The sequence below is a fragment of the Rhipicephalus microplus genome, chromosome X (genome assembly GCF_043290135.1).
Source record: "Rhipicephalus microplus isolate Deutch F79 chromosome X, USDA_Rmic, whole genome shotgun sequence".
Lineage (NCBI taxonomy): Eukaryota > Metazoa > Arthropoda > Arachnida > Ixodida > Ixodidae > Rhipicephalus > Rhipicephalus microplus.
In genome coordinates, this window is record NC_134710.1 from 95,226,767 (window position 1) to 95,248,603 (window position 21,837).

The following is a 21,837-nucleotide window of genomic DNA, read 5'->3' on the forward strand; positions in this document are numbered from 1 at the left end:
TGTGATAAAAGTGAATTTTATTTCATTCCTTTTTTTTTAGGTCCTGCCATAGGACGCTGCCTATACAGAAACAAAGTGACAGAAAAAGGAGAAACGCGAAGTGATAGCCCGTACCTGGTGTTGCGGTCTTGAAAATTGGCACACGATCAATCAATAAACAAGCTTTGGGAAGAGGCACTATAAAGCGTCATGACCACCGTCATAAGAAACAAAATGTCCTATTTAGTACGTCTTATAATAGCCACCTGTTTATGGACGGTTTTTTTAAATTTTATTTTTGTTTTTTACTCATACTCGTTGAAGTCTTCGTCATTTTTTTTTTTCATTCCTCGTCTTCTTTCCTCTTCTTTCCCTCTAATCTTTGTTTACTCTGTTTCTTCCCTCCTCCCGAAAGAGTGAGCAGGCGTTGAGCCCCTCCAGGTGGCAGTTGCCAGCTTGCTCTCTCCCTCTTTCCTCTGTGTCCTCGTGTATCTGTGTTTGCAAATCAAATAAACAAATAAATGAATAAACTTTAGAATAAAGTATGATAGCAAAAAGTATCGAAACAAATAGCGTTAATGAAATGTTTCCCTGAAATGAGATCACCAAGATAGATAGATATGTGGGGTTTATCGTTCCAAAAACCACCATATGAATTTGAGAGGCGCCATAGTGGAGGGCTCCGGAAATTTCGACCACCTGGGGTTCTTTAACGTGCACCCAAGCCTGTGCACACGGCCCTACAGCATTTCCGCCTCTATCGAAAATGCAGCCGCCGCAGCCGGGATTCGATCCCGCAATCTGCGGGTCAGTAGCCGCGTACACCTTAGCCACTTGAACACCGCGGCGGGGGAGCACCAAGACGGATCTGCACATATATATGTCGCAGGAAGTACCATCATCCAGTTTTCATTTCAGCAACACAAGTGACACAAGTTATTGCTGCTTAAAAATGGAAACGGCAGTAGACGTAAGCGCATGCACGGGGTTGTGCCAAGCACGACATACCACTATTTATTTATTTATTTATTTATTTAATTAGTACCCACAGCGCCCATACAGGCATTATAGTGGGGGGGGGGTACAGAAAAGAACATGAAAATTGCAGGTTCACATAAGTTCACATAATTGCATTCACATAAGTAAAAAAGAGAAAAGAAGTAGATTTCCAAAATACAAAAACATACACAGTTGCACCGAGCACAGATGCGTCAGAAAAGTCATATGTATTAGAAAAAAAAAATTGATGAAAATCTCATGATAATTAAAACAAATTCAATCAGTATAGGTCTATACTGATTAAAAATCAGTATAGGTCTATACTGATTTTAGTCCAGTTTCTCCTTCATAAATGGTTCAATAAATCGTACCGCACCAAGCGTTTGAAAGGGTAGTGATTTATAAAGTATGTCGCTGCCGATACTTCGCCCGAACTCTTTAGTGTTTCTTTAGCCATTCATTGGACTCGTCAAGCAGAAAAACGAGACATTGTATATGGCTGCACCCACCATAGCATATCCCGTACGAGCCCTGTTTGTAGATTCGATTAGAACTGCCAACCGCCACACCATGCACTCTGACCCAGCGCGAGAGGTGGACCAAACGTTTTATATGGGACATTCTTTCTCTATCAAAGCAATGAAATTACATTTTATTCATGCAATCGCGTTCTATTTTTTCAAAATGGCTTCTTTTCTCGAAACTCTTTCAGCACGCTTCGGCCTTTACACTACTTAAAGGCAAAGAAGGCAGCAAAGGCTAATGCTTCACACCTGGGGCCTTCCTTTGTATTCAAGGATATTACATCTCCTGCAGAATTTAAACAGATATAAGACGTCTCAAAGCGCTTGAAAGCGTTACACATGCAGTCAAAGTCATTTTCTTTTTATCCACAAGAATCCTGCCATACACAGGAATCGTGTCACAGCGGCGCCGACGATTACTATTGGCCTTACTGGACGCACACCATGGATGGCCTACACGCCTCTAGTTTCGAGTGATAAGCAGTCAAAGTAAAAATTTCTAGGTACGCTCGGATATATTTGTCGCGAAAAAAAGCTTGGACGTTCAGACATGCATGGGTGCAAGAGAAGAGAACGAGATAACATAAACGCATTATATATTTTCCAGCCTCCTACACAGCAGTGTGGAACCTGGGTGCAACAAAGACGGATAACGCGAATTAGTCGACAAAACACAGTACATCAACTTGCATGACGCTTCCCACTTATGTGAACATGTAAACACCACGTGCTTAATGTCAGATGTAACGAAGATACTGTTCTGTTCAAAAATAAAAAAATACTACCCTGCACCGAAAATGGAGAAATTAAAAAAATAGAAGATAATATTGGTTTTAACTACGCATTTTATAGAAATATTCCCACTGTCCATGGATGATTTGATGAAGGACATATATCGTAAATCTGGATAACTTTAACTTATGACAACATACATTTTTACTCAACATTTCTTCGTAAGTCGTGCCTAGGTCCCACCTCTATTACTTGCTTGTAACACATTTATCAGATCATTACTGCAATGGCAACCTCAGCTCCATTTTCAACTACCGAAAAATTAATTATTCGATTCGGGGATACTGTAATTGCAAAGAAATCGCGGCAAGATTTCTGAAGCCTATAGCAGAGTCCTGTGATTTGTCTAATCGGCTTGATGTCCTCATAATGAACGATAGGACATTCGCTTAGAGTACTGAGCCTTTATAGCACACCTCATCGGAGATATTCAGACACACAGGCATGGCGACGTCAGGAGGTGAAAAAGGGCACTTGCCACCCTAAAGCTACACGAGCACCGAGCACTTCCACCCTCACCCCCCCCCCAAGTGACACCAGTGCCCTCCCCTTTTCCCGCCATGATGCAACACTTGGTTTGCACACCCCAGGACAAAATCCTGCTGACGTCCATGCATGCAGGCACTACCCATGTCAACACATGTTATATCGATCGCTCTCACATGAAGTCTGCATGTGGTCTTCTGCTCCATGTGTATTTCAGCTGCAAAAACTTTGCAGGAAGGCCTCAATGCTATTGACATGTAAGACCACATGAGACATGTGTACATGACCATCGTACGATAGGACAACTGTTCTGCATTTCAGTGGATGTATATTGAAGAGTTGCCCGCTTACTTGAGAAGATAACAAACCCCATGTTGATTAAACAGCACGCACTTGGGGTGATCATGCCTGATTGACGCCTGTTATGAGCTTCACCCATCCGTAAATGAGCAAAACTAGCCAATTTTCTCTAAAATACGCTTCGCAGTCTTGCCAGAAAAATACGAAATGGATCGGTGGCATCACTACTGCAAGTTAAGTATACATTGATGAAGCAAACTTTGGCGATCCATTTAGCTGACACTAACGAGAACGCAAGCGAAAGCGGATGCTCTCACCAGACACTCGTTAAACTAGTTTGATGTTCCCAGTCAATTTAGTTCCCAGTGAACGTATACAATACTACCTGGAAAAATCGTTGAATCACACCACATGTCTGGAGATATGCGGGTTGCGAAACAAGCGGATGGTTTAAAGCTGCCCACCCATTAAAAAGTGTGCAGCTGAACAGGTACGCGTGACAGCTGACGGAGGTGTAGTGGGTACTTCTTTGATTTGCCAAAGGAATAATCATCGCGCAGTGGACAGTTCGCAACTGTGCCTGCGGAAGGAATTTTAGGATCGTTTTAAACTGCCATTATAAGGCGCGCTAATGTCATTTTTCTATCGCTGTCAGCTCTTGAAGGCGAGGTATCTGCCAAGCTTTTAGATCTCTTCTGATGATGTTATCACTCATAACATGACGTCGATGAGGAGGCCATTATGAGGCCATCACGAGATGTCGTCATATCACGCTATCCCTTGGTCACGCGACATTTGGTACCAATGGTATTCCCACCTCCACCCCCCCCCCCTCCTCCAGAAAAAAAAAAGCAAGGGGGCTATCTTGCTGCTCACTCTTCGTGGTCTACAAAGAAAATCCCAAGAGAGAATATGAAGTTTTGCTGCGAAGACAACATAGATTGTTTTATGGTGTTCTCCAAGCAACCTTTAGTCACCTCGTTATCGCTGCTGAGGCCAGTCGTACGCATTTTCTGGTAATAGGAACAGTTGAAACTTGTAAACGTGCTCACTGAATCACCCCGCGGTGGTGGTCTAGTGGCTAAGGTACTCGGCTGCTGACCCGCAGGTCGCGGGATCAAGTCCCGGCTGCGGCAGCTGCATTTTTGATGGAGGCGAAAATGCTGTAGGCCCGCGTGCTCAGATTTGGGTGCACGTTAAAGAACTACAGGTGGTCGAAATTTCCGGAGTTCTCCCCTACGGCGTCTCTCATAATCGTAAGGCTGTTTTGAGACGTTAAACCCCACATATAAATTAACCAATGCTAAGCGAATCTTTATATAATGATGATTGTTGGTATAGTGCACAACTTCACAACTGGTAGCGAAGGCTCCATAGAAGCCCATATGTTCAGAAAATGGCGGCTGATCAACTGCTCATGGGTCTTTGAGCCATCTCTGTGAGGAGGGAACAATTCCGGCCGAACAAGAAATAAAGCCGATGTGACGCGATAGCTGGTAAACAAGTGACGTCATTTTGTGAGCACTAGCGCGAAATTTGACTAAGGACTCGCGCTATGAGGTGATCACCAGTGAGTCCTCCACGAGTGCGCTTCAAGTCAAGGCCAGCTAATCCAACACCGACTCATGACTAAATAGGGATATTTAAGTGTACTTCCATTCACTTTGCCTCAGTCAGTTTACAAGGAAACTTACTCTTCGAATTTTTATTCGGCGTTCGTGACATCTTCCACAGATGGATTCAAGCAACCAACAGCGTATATCTGCAACGTTGCTTATTGACTTCACACATACAGGGGTTCTTTAGCATGCACAGTGCTTGTGTTCTTCGGCTTTAACAGGCAGAACTGACACCTACTCTCGCCAAAATTTTGATATATCAGTTTTATTCAATAGTCACAGTAAATTAAATTTATTACACTGCACACAATGGTTAAAAGCACGAAAAACTCTGCGCACACTACTTGCGTAACGTTTTTTTTTTTTTGCGTTATGCTCCGATAAATTACCGCTACGTATGCCAATGCAGACATGCGAATTGTACCATGATAGTTGTCGATCTGCTCACCGATAACGCGAAAAATAATAGGCACTGCATGCTCATGAAGTCAACCGGGCTGCGAAAATACTGATGGATGAAAGTCCAGCGAGCACTGTATTCCAAACCATTGCCCTCGTTTCTTATCTAAAATACATGGGGTCTCCAGGCATATGTATGTTGCTACTGCATCCTTGCGAAGCACATCGTTTTCGCATGATACGATTAAATTTAGCATTCGGCGCTAAATGTAATCCGTATCGTTCCACTGCTCGCGGGACACTGCACTCAAGACATTCACCAACGATAAAACGCACCTTACAATTTAGCGCACAGCAGAGAAAGCAAGCAAACGCGGAAAACTTAAACACGTGAGGGGGTGTGTGATCAAAGACGAATTTTACTAGCGTGCTTTTCTATGCAGTGCAAGGGCTGCACTGAGTAATAATAGCGTGTGCAGAGGGTGCTAGAAAGATATTTCATAATAATAAAAAAAACTGTCATAAATTGTTTGCTCATTACACCTACATACTATTTTGGAAGGAAAAACCGTAATTTGTAAAGCACCGTGATTGCCTACACACACACACACACACACACACACACACACACACACACACACACACACACACACACACACACACACACACACACACACACACACACACACACACACACACACACGCACACACACACACACACACACACACACACACACAGGTTCAGTTTCTTTTCGAAAAGTTACATGCTAAACACACATGCTCGAGGCAAGTATTTGATGGCATACAACTGGCATATGTGGGTCTCTTTTCTAAACAAACCTATTGCATTTGAACTGGGACTGCGAAACTTTCCTTTTTTTTTTTTTTTTGCTGCCGATAATGTGGTCGGCCCTTCTAAAGAAATTCATTGCTAGCATGTTCCTCTTTCCTAAATACCTAAAATATGTATTCTGGATAAAATCTACACAGCCCGATATCGTCGATATTCGGAAGTACAATTTTCATTTGACTCGGATAGTTTGCAACATTTATTTTGGGCTTAAATTAGCTTGTAAAGGAAGTCTAAAATTATTCGAATGTACGGTATAGTATAATATTTCGTGATAAACTTCACATCCTGTGTGTGCTCATCTGAATTGTTTAAATAACTGTTAATAGCTCTCAACGATTATGTGCTAGTTTCACATTTACCATTTGCTTTTGTATAATTGATACTGCTGATATATAGTTGAATTTTTCATGTAGAGTGGTTCATTATTCTTGGTTTGTTATTCCGGTTTTATCACTTGCTTTTTATTTTTCATGTAATTTTTTCAATAGTATTGCCATTATGTTATGTAATGATTGCATTTTCATCGTTAGTCAAGCTCGATCATCATTGTTCACCCGTGCAGACACTTTTGCTACTCTTATTGTTATTACCCAACTCATGTAGCCATTGAAGGTAACCCCTGTCAGTTTCTCTGAAACTTCGGGACCTCCTGCTATAATATTGTAACAATGTAACCGAGATGAAATATTTCATAAACTTGATATGACTTTGTCGAGGCCGTGCTTCTTCGCATGGGCATGATGGCGATGACTAGACTTGAAGAGCGAGTGGTGCTTCCGGGCAAAAGGTGCACTATTCTGTACTGTCGGTAGAACTTTCTTGTTCTTGGCATCTATTGAAGGTCTTGAAAAGTGCTCCAGCTCTTCTCCTTCTGACCTTGTTTTATGCCGTGCAGTTTTACGTGCCTTCTTCGTCTTCAAGGAATATATCGGTGCTCTATACCTTCATTTCAATGTCTTACTTCAAATATATAAAGCTCTTGGCTGAGTTTTTGGTTGCGTTTTTTTCTTTTTGGATGACTTCATTCTTGTCCTCTGACTTGTTACTTCTGATTATATTTGTTAACTATGTTCTCTTTTTAGAGGGATCGCTATGTTTTCATGTACTTCTTTTTCCACTTCTGTAAAAGCACTGTGTAAGGGCTGGCAGTATCCGTAAATAAATAAATAAATAAATAAATAAATAAATAAATAAATAAATAAATAAATAAATAAATATAACGGGTTTGAGCGAAAGGGAGACGTGATCACATGGCGCTAAATTCGAAAACAAACACGAGGAGGTAAAAAGAAGAAGGAACGTTGGCCGTTTACTCTTTATATTTGAGTTTTGTGCTAGAAAATTATGTCCTTAAGTAAGTGCTAACTCGCCCTACAAAAGCTACTTGTGCAATGTAAATATTATAGGAAAGAAACTAGGGCCCAAATGAAACTGATTGAATGAAACGATGATATAGTTGTTTTGGTCACGATTGTTGACGCAAGGCTGGTTTATTGAATGTGGCTCTGTTTGATGGAAACAGTTGCAGCATTTGGCTCATTTTTGAATAGAAACTGCCTTTTTGAGTTCCCGTTACAGTCAGGAATTGCCCTATTATTTTTTTGATTTCAACTGCTAGAGAAGTTAAAGATACTTTGGCATGTTTTATATTCACGTTTCATTTAGCCCAGTTTCGTTTTCTGCATTTGACTCTTTTTGAGAAAAAAAAAAACATAAGTGTGTCGCTTCATGGGTCGCTGAAATCTGATTTAAATATATCTCGTCTGTGTATTGTGTGTGAATGTGTGCAGACGCGTCCATCGCGTATTTTGAACGGAACTTTTTGTGTTGTACTAGAACTCGTTTAGGGAAACGATTGTGGCATGTATATAGTGTCGCTTTATTCGCTTTAGTGGCTTACTTTCACCCGTGTGTGTTGCTTCACGGCTTAACATGCTTTTCAATCTTTCCGGCAGTTTCTTCTCACAATGCGCTTTAATCCTGCTTTCTGGAGAGGAAAATCGCAGCTACTAAAAGCGCGATGACGAAAAAAAAAAGCTAAGCTCTGATGACACATAGTGCTTTCGTTTAAACTATTTTCTATTTTCTTTCTGCGTTACAGTAATCACTTTTCGAAATGACATATCAACGAGTGCAAGTGCTCACCGGTATTCACTGTCAGACTACGCGAATCCGTCAAAACATCTATGAAGCTCTGCGTGCGTGACCTTTGGAAGCAGCTCGAAAAACTGCATATCTATATCGAGCACGTCATCATTCTCCCGTCCAAATAAATACAGCACAACATCATGGCAAAAAAAAATCTCTGTGGTTCTCGCAAAGAAGAAATGAATTGCTTGCGCTTGCTGTGAAAGAGAGAGAGAAACAAAAGAAAAATAATAAAGGAGTAGAGACCATCTCAGTAAGCTCCAATAATGTGGGCAGCATTCAACAGCTCACGCATTTGAGAGCTTAAGGTTGAAATTTAAACGCCGCTCTATTATTCTGTCATCAGGCGGCTATACGATTTTCATGTCGAATACGCAGTAACATCCACAAACGGGACACGAAAAGCTTGGCACACTATAGATTGAAATAAATGTACCGACGCAAGCTGCAGCTATAATGTTCGTTTTTAAAACGCCATTCCATGGTGAGTAGCATTGAACTAAATTCGGCACACAAGAAGAGCTGACGACGAGTTGTGAGAGGCATACGAAGGGTGAGGGAATGGCGAACTTCATTGGCTGCACTCGGAACAAGTGCCGAATCTTTATCGACGATCGATGGAGTAGAGACAGATTGTATTGTTGACGGGAACTGCTGCATAAGGACAGCGTGATTGATTTCTCTCGCCTTCTGCGAGCATTGATGACGGTAAACGGCTACGGAGAACCCTAGCTCCGACGTTCGCAAATACCGGCGGGGTCATACGCAGCCATGGGTATTTGACAGAGGTAGCTGCGATGGCGGCATCGTCTCGCACGCATTTGTGAGCAGTGCATTTGTCGGCACAGAAGATGGGCTGACGACGGGTTTATTACAGATCATATATTTCCACAGAACCGGTTTGCTAGTATTCAATGCACCACGTATAGCCTGTTTTTTACATGGTTATTAGTTTCCTCGTGGTTTCGATATTCTGATAAAGCAGGACTTTTAGAAAAAAAAAGAGCGATCGTTCAATATTGACGTGCAAGGGTGCTGTAGTATGACAACGCCTGCGTTATTCTGGAGTCTACAAACATTTTACCCAAGAAAACCTGTGGCTTAACAGGCACAGATATCTCCTGTTTTACGTGACAAAAGCACCATATAATCCACGCCGTAGGGGAGGACTTAAGAAGCTTCGAACGTCTGGTGTTTAACGTGCACTAACATCAAACAGTACGCGGGAATCTAGCATTCGGCCCTGCCAAAATGGGACCGATGCGGTGGGGATCGAACTCGCGACCTTCGTATCAGCAGCCGAGTCACGTAACGACTGATCCACCGTGGTTGTCTGGCAGGCAAGCCAGCTATATGATTACGGGGCGTGATGGTGTGGTTTAATCTTCAACGTGCACCTATAAATGTAAGCACGCAATCGCTTTTGGTTTTCTCCCCCGTGACCCGCAGGCCGCGGGATCGAATCCCGGCAGTGGTGGCTGAATTTCCGATAGAGGCAAAAATGTTGTAAGCCCGTGTGCTCAGATTTCGGTGCACGTTAAAGAACACCAGGTGGTCTGAATTTCCGGAGCCCTCCACTGCGGCGTCTCTCGTAATGGAATGGTGGTTTTCGGACGTTAAAACTCGCATACCAATCAATCAATTTCTCCCCCGTAGATGATGTTCCACCACAGCCAGGATTGAACCCATTACGTTCAGATAGGATGGTGAGGCCACAGCTACTGGTCTGCTACATTGTGCGCATTTCATCTGGAACGAAAAGAGGATTGATTGATATGTGGGGTTTAACGTCCCAAAACCACCATATGATTATGAGAGACGCCGTAGTGGAGGGCTCCGGAAATTTTGACCACCTGGGGTTTTTTAACGTGCACCCAAATCTGAGCACACGGGCCTAGAACATTTCCGCTTCCATCGGAAATGCAGCCGCCGCAGCCGGGATTCGAACCCGCGACCTGCGGGTCAGCAGCCGAGTACCTTAGCCACTAGACCACCGCGGCGGGGCACGAAAAGAGGAAACAAGGAGGAATGTCACATCGAATTAAAGGCCGCGGCGGTCGCATCTAAATGGAGGCGAAGGGCTAGAGGTCCGTGTACTGTGCGTTAATTGACGTTAGAGGGGCACGAAAGTGGAACAATGAGTGAGATTAGATTGATAAACTGTAATTTGAAAACTCTAACGTCGTAAGTTCAATCACGATACGTTTATTATTAGAGGAAGAAATGAAGGTTGAAGTTTCATTTTTAAACTTCGCGCGGAAATACGCGCACGTGATGTCACGAACTTTAAAAATGTGTTTTTTTTTTATTTTCGCGACAATGGTTTCATGGAATTTTCAGAAACTTTTTATGTTATGCTCATGGCCTCCACAAATCATAATGTGCTTCATTTTAGTTGATTAGAAGCTACGTAGGACCCAGTAGATGCCTTCAAAATGTATGACGTCACGGTGTGGGAAATTCAAGCTGGTGTCTTCACCCGCATTACCGCTTCGCGCGTTTGCTCGCTTAGCCAGCATCGTTTCTCGGTAAGAGTGGCATTTTTTTTTGGATTGTGGAATCATACTTTAATAATACGCGAAACATTGTTTTTATCTTTAGCGTACCTTTAAAGATCACATGGTCGAAACATCCGGTACCCTCCATTACGGCGTCTCAAAAAAAATTGTGGTTTCGGGCCGTAAAACCCCAGATAATAATAATAATAATAATAATAATAATAATAATAATAATAATAATAATAATAATAATAATAATAATAATAATAATAATAATAATAATAATAATAATAATAATAATAAAGACGATATTTTACACAACCAGTAAAAGAAATGACAAGTTGTTATTATTGAAGGAGCAAAATTTGGAGGCTGGCCGGAATATTATCGCAAGTAATTATTATTTGCTCATCACATATTTGTAAGGCCTCTTTGCGGTTATTTTACCTAGGGTAAAACTGTATCATTGTATCAGTATTTGACTTATGAATTCAAAAATATAGAAATCGTACCAGCATTTAAAACGCTTGGTGTTTGTTTTGCGGAAAAGCTACTGTGGCATGTGCATATCCATCACGTCTGTCCAGCTCTCTCATGTTTTGTTGGTCTTTTACACCGCAATAATTACTTTATTCCAACTAATATCGAATTGTTGCTTTCTAACCTTTGTTTATGGCACAAGTGCATTAATGTCAGCTTGCATGGGGAGCTGGCACGCATACAGCCTTAAAAAAGCTACACGTGCTAAAGAAAAATGCTTTACGCATCATGTACAACTTAGCCAGAGAACATCCTTCCGCACTACTCTTCCAAACTGCCGATAAGCCAACGGTTTTGAAAACTTAAAACTGTTATTAGCTATAAATATAAAGTAAAAAACAATATTTCAATGCTGGCCAATATAGTAGAGTTATAGCTGAATATTTTTTTCGTATCCCTTTCGGTTCATGAAAAAGTTCGAAACAAGAACACCATGCACAAACTACAGGGCCCAAATGCTAAGAATAACTTTGCCCTCGGTGTTAAACCTTTTATCGCAAAATGTTTTTTTTTGTTTCATCTTGCAGGCCTGTGCTGTACGATTCGTGAGATAACGAAAAATTCAGTATTGAGTTTTATCTTTCACATGTAGTAGTTTTATTTATTTAGCTTTCCTGAACTGCGTATACGTGTAGTGTTCTTTCTGAGACTATGTGTAAGAATAATGTATGCTTTTTGTGCTTTTACTTGCGTACGCCAGTTTTTGTGTGCTGTCACTGCCTGCCGAACTGTAACAGGCAGGTAAGCCTTGTCAAGCTCACAGGAGCTCTTGCTTCCCATGTCCTCTATTTGCCGAAGTGCAATATAAAATGATTGATTGATTGATTGATTAATAAATTTTTTTGTTGGCTAATAATGAAGACAAGCAGCATAGCAAGAGACATCCTTACTCGCGTGTTGTGCCCACTCCCAGCACGTGCACAAGGCCTCGTGGCGACATCTCCGAGAACTTGCATGAACGAGTCTGTTCGCTTTCTTACTTTTTGCGGATAGCTGTTACTGCAAAAAGGGATATGCTGAGGGCTTCGCACTCCGATCACATTGACTTCTTTCAGGAATATTAGGTACTTGCTTGTTTCTTCGTCACTCTATAATTCGCGCATGGTAAGTGCAGCAGATGAAATAGTTTAGGAAAACACTTACGTGTGATGACCTCAGCAACACTCCGATATTCCGGGGCCGGCCAGCTGGTGATGGTTTGACATCGGGCCTTATAATATGACTGGTCAGGAGAAATATCGGAGCTGTACCTTGAAAAGAGATGAATATATGATAATGAAGATAAGAAAAAACGTGCTGCAATGTAAACGAAGACACCCGAATAGACGACAGCTATCACATGGGATTCTCAAGTTCACACGAGAGTCCTCAAATATATCGAGATTTTGAGAACATTCACTGAGCACACACAGCAACGTCGTCCGAGGTGTGATGGCATCGCACGTAGCTGGTAAGAACAAAACACTTGCGCAAACGAATAAAGGCAGTTCAGGCGGATTCCGATGCTGACATGGACGAACGTAACGTCGAAGTGCTAGCTCTCCAATAAGCTTTTTCTCTTAGTTTTTTCACTTTCTTGATGACTTCCCAATGTCCGTGTCTTTTTATTCTTCGTCTGTTGTCACGTTTAAAATGTAACAACCTGTTGACAATATTGCAGGACGAATTAAGTCTGGCATTGAAACAACAGGCACGAATATGATTGCTAACAATGATAGGCGGTTGCACGCATCTCGATGTTTGGCATCCCAGGTTACCTTATTAGTCAAGAAACGTGTTTCAGTGTGGACGTTGCGCTCTTCTACACAGAGGCGAGCCATTTTCAAGCTACCATGTGCAGAAAGAAAAAGCTGATTTCTTACGTAAAAAAAAAAGACTTTCAGCGTCCCTTACGAGGTTCCCTAAGATAACTTGTAGGCGAAAGTCATTTTTTTTCTGAGTCGATATAATAATCCATACCTCCCCCCCCCCTTTCATTTTTCTCGATAGCTCTCTGCCCCTAATGTTGTTTTGAACAGCCTCCAGGATAGGAGGCGTGTCAAGCGTTCTGCACCTCACCTGGCTCTGCACAGCCTCCGTGAATGGCCCAAATTTGGCCAAGGGACGATGCCATGTGGTAACGTCTCTTGTGATAACACATCGTCCGATGCCCCCCCAAAAAATGTAATACATAGCATCATGATGTCTTGACCGATGATATCACGTGATGTCATATGTTGGCACAATACCGCAATCATTTTTTTTCATCACTCGTGTTGACGCTACCGATACCAGCACGGACGGTGAAATTTTGCGTTTCAGAAGGCATCGAAGACTTTTGACTTGAGAAAAAAATCACAGCATATCCATGGAGTAAATAATGAAGAGTGGGGCGAAGCATCCATCCGTCCATGTGTCCATTAGTCTGTGCATGCGTTAATGTGTCTGATCGCGTACGAGAATGCAGATGGCGTGCGGGTAACACCGACGAGACACGAGCCAAGGAAGCCGAGCGAAAGCCTCTTCAACGCACCCGCCACTCTGCTTTGTCCATGCCCCGCCAAGGACCCACCACGTACGGTGACTATCCGGAACACAGAGAGTCACTCATTCTCCGCATACCCAGGAGCAGCCCGCGCAGCAGCAAATCGAAGAGTAGCGGTACAGTGACATCTTAAATATCCTCACTCAACTGCAGTTTGTATGTACTTCTATGTGAGAGCTCCGTCTATTATACTGTTCGGGAGATATTGCCTTGTTTTCTTTCTCGTCTCTTCTTTTGGTTACGCGTGACGCATGACAAGGTTAGACTAAACGGAGATTCGCCCCTAAAAAAGTTCGTCCTGACGTCACGCTGCTGGAAATCATCCTGCGCGTTTTCTCATCAATGTGGCGCCATTGTCGGACGAGGAAATCATTCGATTTTGTACTTTCCACCTTGAAATATTTGTTTCGGATGACAGATTTAACGCGTTTAAGAGTAGCTACATCATTAAAGTTGTCGCGCTAAAGTTGCTTCCTGCCTTTTGCACGGCAGGACGGCGACCTGTCGCTATTTTCTCGTCTTCCCGAACGCTTTCAAACCGGTAGCGAAAGCGGGCTAGTGCCAGGAGCTGTAGTAAAATGAAATTATTCGATGTTTTTCGCCTGCGAGAGATGCCTCAGAAGCGGCTTCTTTTTGTGCTTCCGCGCTTCTCTTGAACCAGCTCGAGCCACAGTGACCAAGAATGAAGGCGGCGATTGTTTGTAATAGCGCACTTTTGCCTGTAACACCAGGATGAATTTTGTAGCAATATTCTGAAACGAAATTGCTTTATGACCGTCGAGGTCATCAATACTTGTGAGGCAGAAAAAGAAGACACCCATAAATCATATAAAAAGGGCAGTGCTTCCTTTTCAAGGAACAACCACTTCAATGCCTTGGGCATCTTGAGTTCTAGCATCAATGTAGAAAGTTTGGCTAGATAGTATATCGCTGAAAGCGAACACAGAGTTTAAACTTAGCTTAGGCAGATATAGAATACACGTAAAATAGCTGGTCGAATAGCATCTCTGTCTGAATCCAGGGATTCGTTGTAGATATACACGCGAGAACTAAAAACTTTCTTTAGCTTTCGTGCTCAAAAAAATAAATAAATAAGGCTTTCTCGTTTGGGACACGTATATAGGCGGTGTCGTAATGGTATATTTTCTGCCGGAAGGTTTACATGGATGTGAGAGAATGCATGGGAGGAAAAAAAAAGTTTTTTTTTTAGATAATTATCAGCGCAAACCAGTCCAACCGACAGGAGGGGACAGAAGAGGGCACACAGCGCTGAACTTCTAGCAATTTATTTCTTTGGAAAGTATTCGCTTTTATACACTTACTCACAGTTCCAACAGCCATGCGTGGAACACAATGATTTTACAGAAATTCACCACATGTACAAATTTAAATACATCTTTATCAGTGAAAGTGACAGAGGGGTTACTTACACAATCATCCTTTGAAAAAATATATTGCCTGCCTCGGCGATTTTATCGCGCGATGCCTGCGTTTGGTGACAATACTAAAACCTTAATATTTTGTTCTACACTCACACGTGCTACCATGAGCAGACAGCTGTCCTTGGTTTTATCGATCATCATTGTACCAGACGCTTTTTCAACCCTTCGTTTAAACAACAACTAGTCTGACCAACCTAATATTTTCCGCATGACAAGGGCAGCTGGCGAACTGTACGTTACGAAGACAAACTCCAAATTGATTTGCATGGTTTGTAAACAACATTCTTCTGGTGTCGGGTAGTGTGCCCTTTTTTCGGGAGTAATGAGCAGTGTACGGAAAAAAATGCTTGAAGCACCGCTTGACAAGGTCACGATGCGCATATACTTAAGGCACATGCTACTTATGATAAATGACAGATACTCTTCATGGTGGATAAATTGATTGATTGATTAATAGGTGGTGTTTAATGTCCCCAAACCACCATATGATTATGAGAGACGCCGTAGTGGAGGGCTCCACAAATTTCGACCACTTGGGGTTCTTTAACGTTCACACAAAGCAGAGCATACGGGCCTACATCATTTTCGCCTCCGACCGAAAATGCAGCCGCTGCGACCGGGACTCAATCCTGCGACCTGCGGGTCAGCAGCCGAGTGCCTTAGCCCCTGGAACACCGCGGCGAGGCTTAGATAAATGAGAGCATGTGAAAGACACGTACTAATTCCCTTGAGTTTAACTTACATAAGCTACAGCCCATTGTGTCACTTCTTACAACGACAAGAGGTCCGGATAGGTGAGTGACTGCTAAACTTAATTTGTGTCTGGCAAGACGCACGTTAGCACGCAGCGGGACCAGGGTTTGACGGAAATAAGAGCAGAGATTTCACTCTGATGCCCGGTGTTTCTATTCGTTGAGACACATGTTATACATCTTATATATGGGAAACGGTGGATTAGTGAGGCCTTGGCACAGTATTGTATCCATGTATTGGCAACTCAGCCGATGCCAGGATCCAGTAGGATCGTGGTCCCAATTTTGGTGAGTCTACGTCCATACGCACGTACGTAAATTATTCGCGTCGCGTCGAATAATTTATAATTTCCACGTCGGTGACTTGGTACCACATACGTGTAGGAAACATTTCAAATCCCCAGGATCACAATTGAATGACTCGCCGTCGACCCAGACGAAACCTCCGGAAACACCGAATGGCGCACGGTGTCCGTAATTTGTAAACTGTCACAAAACATCAAAGCCTGCCTTTTATGTTTTGTGGTCGCATGCAGAACATATCAGTAGGCGCATCATGCACACCAAAGGTCACTGAAGTGAGTCGTACCATGCATTGTGACATATTTTCTTACAACAAAACCTGCGAAAAGTTTTAACAGTACTCATATCGCGAGAACAGCTAGCATATTTCTTATGAGTGAAATGAGCGTATATTCCAGAAACGTCATTTCCGCAGTTAGCGCCAACAGCAGAAGCTGTTTTTCTTTTTCAGGACAACCAACAGCGAAAGCGCACTCGTATATGGAAAGGCTGGTTAAGGTTAACCAAATGGTGCTGGTCCTTGCTGTTTGTACCATCGCCACTTCTCGTTCGCAGTGTAAAAACGAAATGCGACGACGGCTGTTTGCACAAAAACTGAGTGATGCAATGAGCGTGTGCAGGTATGCCTGTGCGCTTACTTATTGCATTGCGCCCAGAATAATGATTGCATGTGTCGATGGAAGTTCACCTATGTGCTGTGAAAGCGAAGCGATTGCTCAAGCCTTGCAGTGTATCAACAGCAGAGGAACTATAGGTGACGATATCTCAGTCATGCGGTGGCATTGAAGGAAGGGGGATGCTTTCGCATTCCACTTAGTCAGACTTCTACGTAACGCTATGATACCAGTTCGTTACACAACCATTTTTTTTTCTGCCGTGATTTTTTCTAAAATATTGCAAAGACAAGCCACAAAATATTATTAATAATAATACCTGGGGTTTTACGTACCAAAACCACGATCTGGCTATGAGACACATAAAAAACAGCGCCAATAATGAGGGACAAGAAAAGAAGGAGACAGACAGTGGCACTAACTTACAACAAGATCTGTCTCCTTCTTTTCTTGTCCCTCGTTATTGGTGCTGTTTTTTTTTTATGTGAATCATGTCGTACCAACTCGCCCAAGCAACCACGTTAGCTGGTTATGAGAGATGCCGCAGTTGAGGGCTCTATCAACCATCTGGTGATCTTTAACGTGCCCTGAGATTGCACAGCACGTGGGCCATTCCGCCTTCATTGAAATGCGACCACCTAGGCAAGTATCGAACCCGCTACCTTTGAATCAGCCGCCGAGCACTTAAGCCACTGTCCCGCCGAGGCGGACCACGTTGGACACGAAATTAGGCACACGTCTTGAAGTCGATGTGAAACTTGAAGGCCTTTTTTTTTTCTTTCGAGTGAAGTCTTTTTTCAAGTGAAATACAAATAAATAAATAAAAAAGTTAGGGCAAGTATGCGTGGCATCTAACGTTTATACCGGGTCTACCCTTTGGGTGTCAATACACAATGAAACGATCTCGTCAGCCAGTCGAACATAAAAGAGCTTTTTTCGATCGAACTCTTGCTTTCATAAGGGATGGCGTCACCAAGGTGGATGACGCCAGCATCCTCCAAAAATGAGGAAAACTAAGAGGACGTGCGGAAGATTTAGCACGAGAACTGTCAGTGCACTTGTGTTTGTTTTAAGAAACGAATCAGTGACGCCAAAAATATTCCCTCTGCACTCTTAGCTACGAGGACAATAGTCATGACGAGATTACTAAGGTTGCTCATTGCGATCTGGATAACCTTGAGGAAGCGACTTGACACACAGGTGGAGCCTTCTTAGCTCGGTGACGGTGAACGCGCAGCATTACTATGTGTATTAATGAACACGTCTTTTCAAAATATATGATAACGTACAATAACCAGTTAGTAACTGGAAGTAGGGGGACGGCGCAAATTAATTCCTCGATTGATGGAACTCTTACCTGTACCGAAATCAATTACTGCACCACCGCAAGAGTTCTGGCGGGCATCGCCACCACCGAAAAGACGACTTCCTCGTGATGCGAACGTCGTCTTCTTTTGTCCACAACACTGCGATATCTCCTTTACTCCAAAATGAACGCGCCGACGGTGACACTCTTAGCGGTGTCTGTGTCGAGCACGACAACTTGCATATACTAGCAAGAGCAAATGAGGCTCGTGAAATCTCCACGTTTCCTGCTGAAATATGGCCTCAGGAAAGCGGGATAGTTGTGCTTCGTACTGGAAAGAAAACAGGATATGGCGGTTAACCTTCAGCTCTATAGCATTGTTTGATTATTTGACAGGACGCCTTAGTTCATTTTGTGGACAACCACAAAAAGAAAATCCCGTGGCTTCTAGGCAGTTCCCATGATGTTGAAATGGGAGAGCAAAGCTCGCCGATGAGTGTCTCGTTAAGTCATGTCGCTAAGTTTAGTGTTGCGATGAAACACTGCTGAATTTGATGCGGCAGACTTATGTTTTTGAGCTTTATGTTTTTGTGCGTTAGGCTGCAGCGTCGCAAGACCAAGCCGGCATCATGCGATCTCTCGGATAAATTTTGTTTGCCGAGTTCCGACTAAAATGCTTGGAGCGCGTTTCGCTGCATTGCAATGATCTCGTACTTACGATTTAATGCTGCTCGTAACAACATGGCGGTCGTAATTTTACGTTTAAGGACCTGACAACGCGATTGATATATGGGGAGTTCAGGCTTGTGGATACATGCCGGCATTACATCGGCCTAAAGTACAACACAACTTACCGACTATCCTCAAGTTCTTTTATTGTGCGAGTATTTAAAATCGGAATGATAGCGAAGCAAATGCTTCGAAAGAAAGGTTATAAGCCTTTTAGGAGAAATTGTGCGTCGATGATCAAAAATAAATAAATGACAAACAAAAAAATAAAATCATAGATAATGTGGTATAAAAATACTATTGTGTGGAAACTAACAAAATTAACTAAATATAACCGAATCGCCACACGTTTCAAAAAAGTTTGGTTGTGCTAGAGCATACACGTTTTCTGTTCATTGACGTATTTGTATCGCACGCTAACCACCAACCATATTAAGAACGGGTGAAAGACATTCTCTTAAAAATAAAAAAAAAAGTTGGTGAAAACGCACTTAAGGTGACATTAAGTCTTATCTTATTCGCAAAAAAAAAATGCAAGCGACAGCTTATATGTAAAACGTTTGCATCAAATGCCATGTGGGCTGATAGCTTTAGATAAAATAATCGCATGCATACAGAACACCCCCAAAATCATGGATTCAAGTAACAAAAATGCTCAGATTTCTCGAGAATTCTTGTAAGGCACCCCCTGCTCAAAACGAACAGTATAAATTCCTACGATAATTTCTGGAAATATCCAACATCGCGAAGAAATACATCAGCGATATTTGGGGTGTTTCGTATGAACAATAGTGCATTCGTGCGTGCGTGTGGCGGCATATTCAGGTTTATTCCTAGTGTACAAAAAGTGATCGTGAACAATTGTTGAACAAGGGTGTGACGGTACTATGCAATAACCTCTCCCACATTTATTATCATTGCGCAAGCCTCAACAGCGCTGCACGTGAGAGTTTTATAAGGACAATACCAGCGGCACGCAGATCTCCTCAGAGCCAAGTGCCAACGTCGTCTGCAGCGGCGTTTACATTAACACGACCCGAGCGCTCGAATGAATGGTAAGACTCAGCCCGACCCGGTCGCGTTTAGACATTCAGTACTTGCTTTTGTATCTACGCTAAGGTTCGTAGATACAATGCGTAGATACAATGAATGATAATCTAACGAGTATCATTACGGAGTGTGCAGTGGAAGTTGGAGGCAGGGTAGTTAGACAAGACACTGGCAAGCTTTCCCAGGAAACGAAGAACCTAATTAAGAAGCGTCAAATCATGAAAGTGTCAAGTACAACAGACAAAATAGAACTGGCAGAGCTTTCGAAGTTGATTAATAGACGTAAGGTATGCGATGTAAGAAGGTATAACATGGAGAGAATTGAACACGCTCTGAAAAACGGAGGAAGTGTCAAAGCATTGAAGAGGAAACTTGGGATAGGCAAAAGTCAGATGTATGCACTAAGGGACAAAGAAGGCAAAATAACTACCAATATGGATAGGATAGTTAAAATAGCAGAGGAGTTTTACAGAGATCTGTACAGTAGCCGTGACAACCACGGCCTTAATACTATAAGAACTAGCAGTAACCCAGATTACACCCCACCAGTAATGATAGAAGAAGTCAGGAAAGCTTTGGAGAGCATGCAAAGGGGCAAAGCTGCTGGTGAGGATCAGGTAACATCAGATCTGCTGAAAGATGGAGGACAGATTGTGTTAGAAAAACTAGCCACCCTGTTTACGAGGTGTCTCCTGACGGGAAGAGTACCAGAGTCTTGGAAGAACGCTAACATCACCTTAATACATAAGAAAGGAGATGACAAGGACTTGAAGAATTACAGGCCGATCAGCTTGCTCTCTGTAGTATACAAGCTATTTACAAAGGTAATTGCTAACAGAGTAAAGAAAACATTAGAATTCAATCAACCAAAGGAACAAGCAGGATTTCGAACAGGCTACTCAACAATTGACCACATTCATACTATCAATCAGGTAATAGAGAAATGCTCAGAGTATAACCAACCCCTATATATAGCCTTCATAGATTACGAGAAAGCGTTTGATTCAGTAGAAATATCAGCCGTCATGCAAACACTGCGGAATCAGGGCGTAGATGAAGTATATATAAACATTCTGGAAGAAATCTACAGGGGATCAACTGCTACCATAGTGCTTCATAAAGAAAGCAACAGAATACCAATCAAGAAGGGTGTAAGGCAGGGGGACACAATTTCCCCAATGCTATTTACCGCGTGCTTACAGGAGGTTTTCAGAAGCCTAGAATGGGAACAGTTAGGGATAAGAGTCAATGGAGAATACCTTAGTAACCTGCGCTTCGCCGATGACATTGCATTGCTGAGTAACTCGGGGGACGAATTGCAACTCATGATTACGGAGCTAGACAAGGAGAGCAGAAAGGTGGGTCTTAAAATTAATCTGCAGAAAACGAAAGTAATGTACAACAACCTCGGCAAGGAGCAGCGCTTCGAGATAGGTAATAGTGCACTTGAAGTTGTAAAAGACTATGTCTACTTAGGGCAGGTAATAACCGCAGAGCCGAACCACGAGACTGAAGTAACTAGAAGAATAAGAATGGGGTGGAGCACATTTGGCAAGCACTCTCAAATTATGACAGGTAGTTTGCCACTATCCCTCAAGAGGAAGGTATATAACAGCTGTATCTTGCCGGTACTTAGCTACGGAGCAGAAACCTGGAGACTTACAAAGAGGGTTCAGCTTAAATTGAGGACGACGCAGCGAGCAATGGAAAGAAAAATGGTAGGTGTAACCTTAAGAGACAAGAAGAGAGCAGAGTGGATTAGGGAACAAACGGGGGTTAAGGATATCATAGCTGAAATCAAGAAGAAGAAATGGACATGGGCAGGGCATGTAGCGCGTAGACAGGATAACCGCTGGTCATTAAGGGTAACTGACTGGATTCCCAGAGAAGGGAAGCGGGTTAGGGGGAGACAGAAGGGTGGGCAGATGAGATTAAGAAGTTTGCGGGTATAAATTGGCAGCAGCAAGCACAGGACCGGGT

The 21,837-nt window shown here is 42.7% G+C and overlaps 1 long non-coding RNA gene across 1 annotated transcript; it reads right to left on the bottom strand.

Annotated features, from left to right (window-relative positions):
• On the bottom strand, positions 1–12,445 carry LOC142776911 (uncharacterized). The gene is made up of 2 exons (XR_012887870.1): positions 12,281–12,445; positions 1–471 (listed from the first exon to the last, which is right to left on the bottom strand). It is a non-coding gene; the product is annotated as an uncharacterized LOC142776911 (long non-coding RNA).
• Between the last annotated feature and the right edge of the window lie 9,392 nt (positions 12,446–21,837).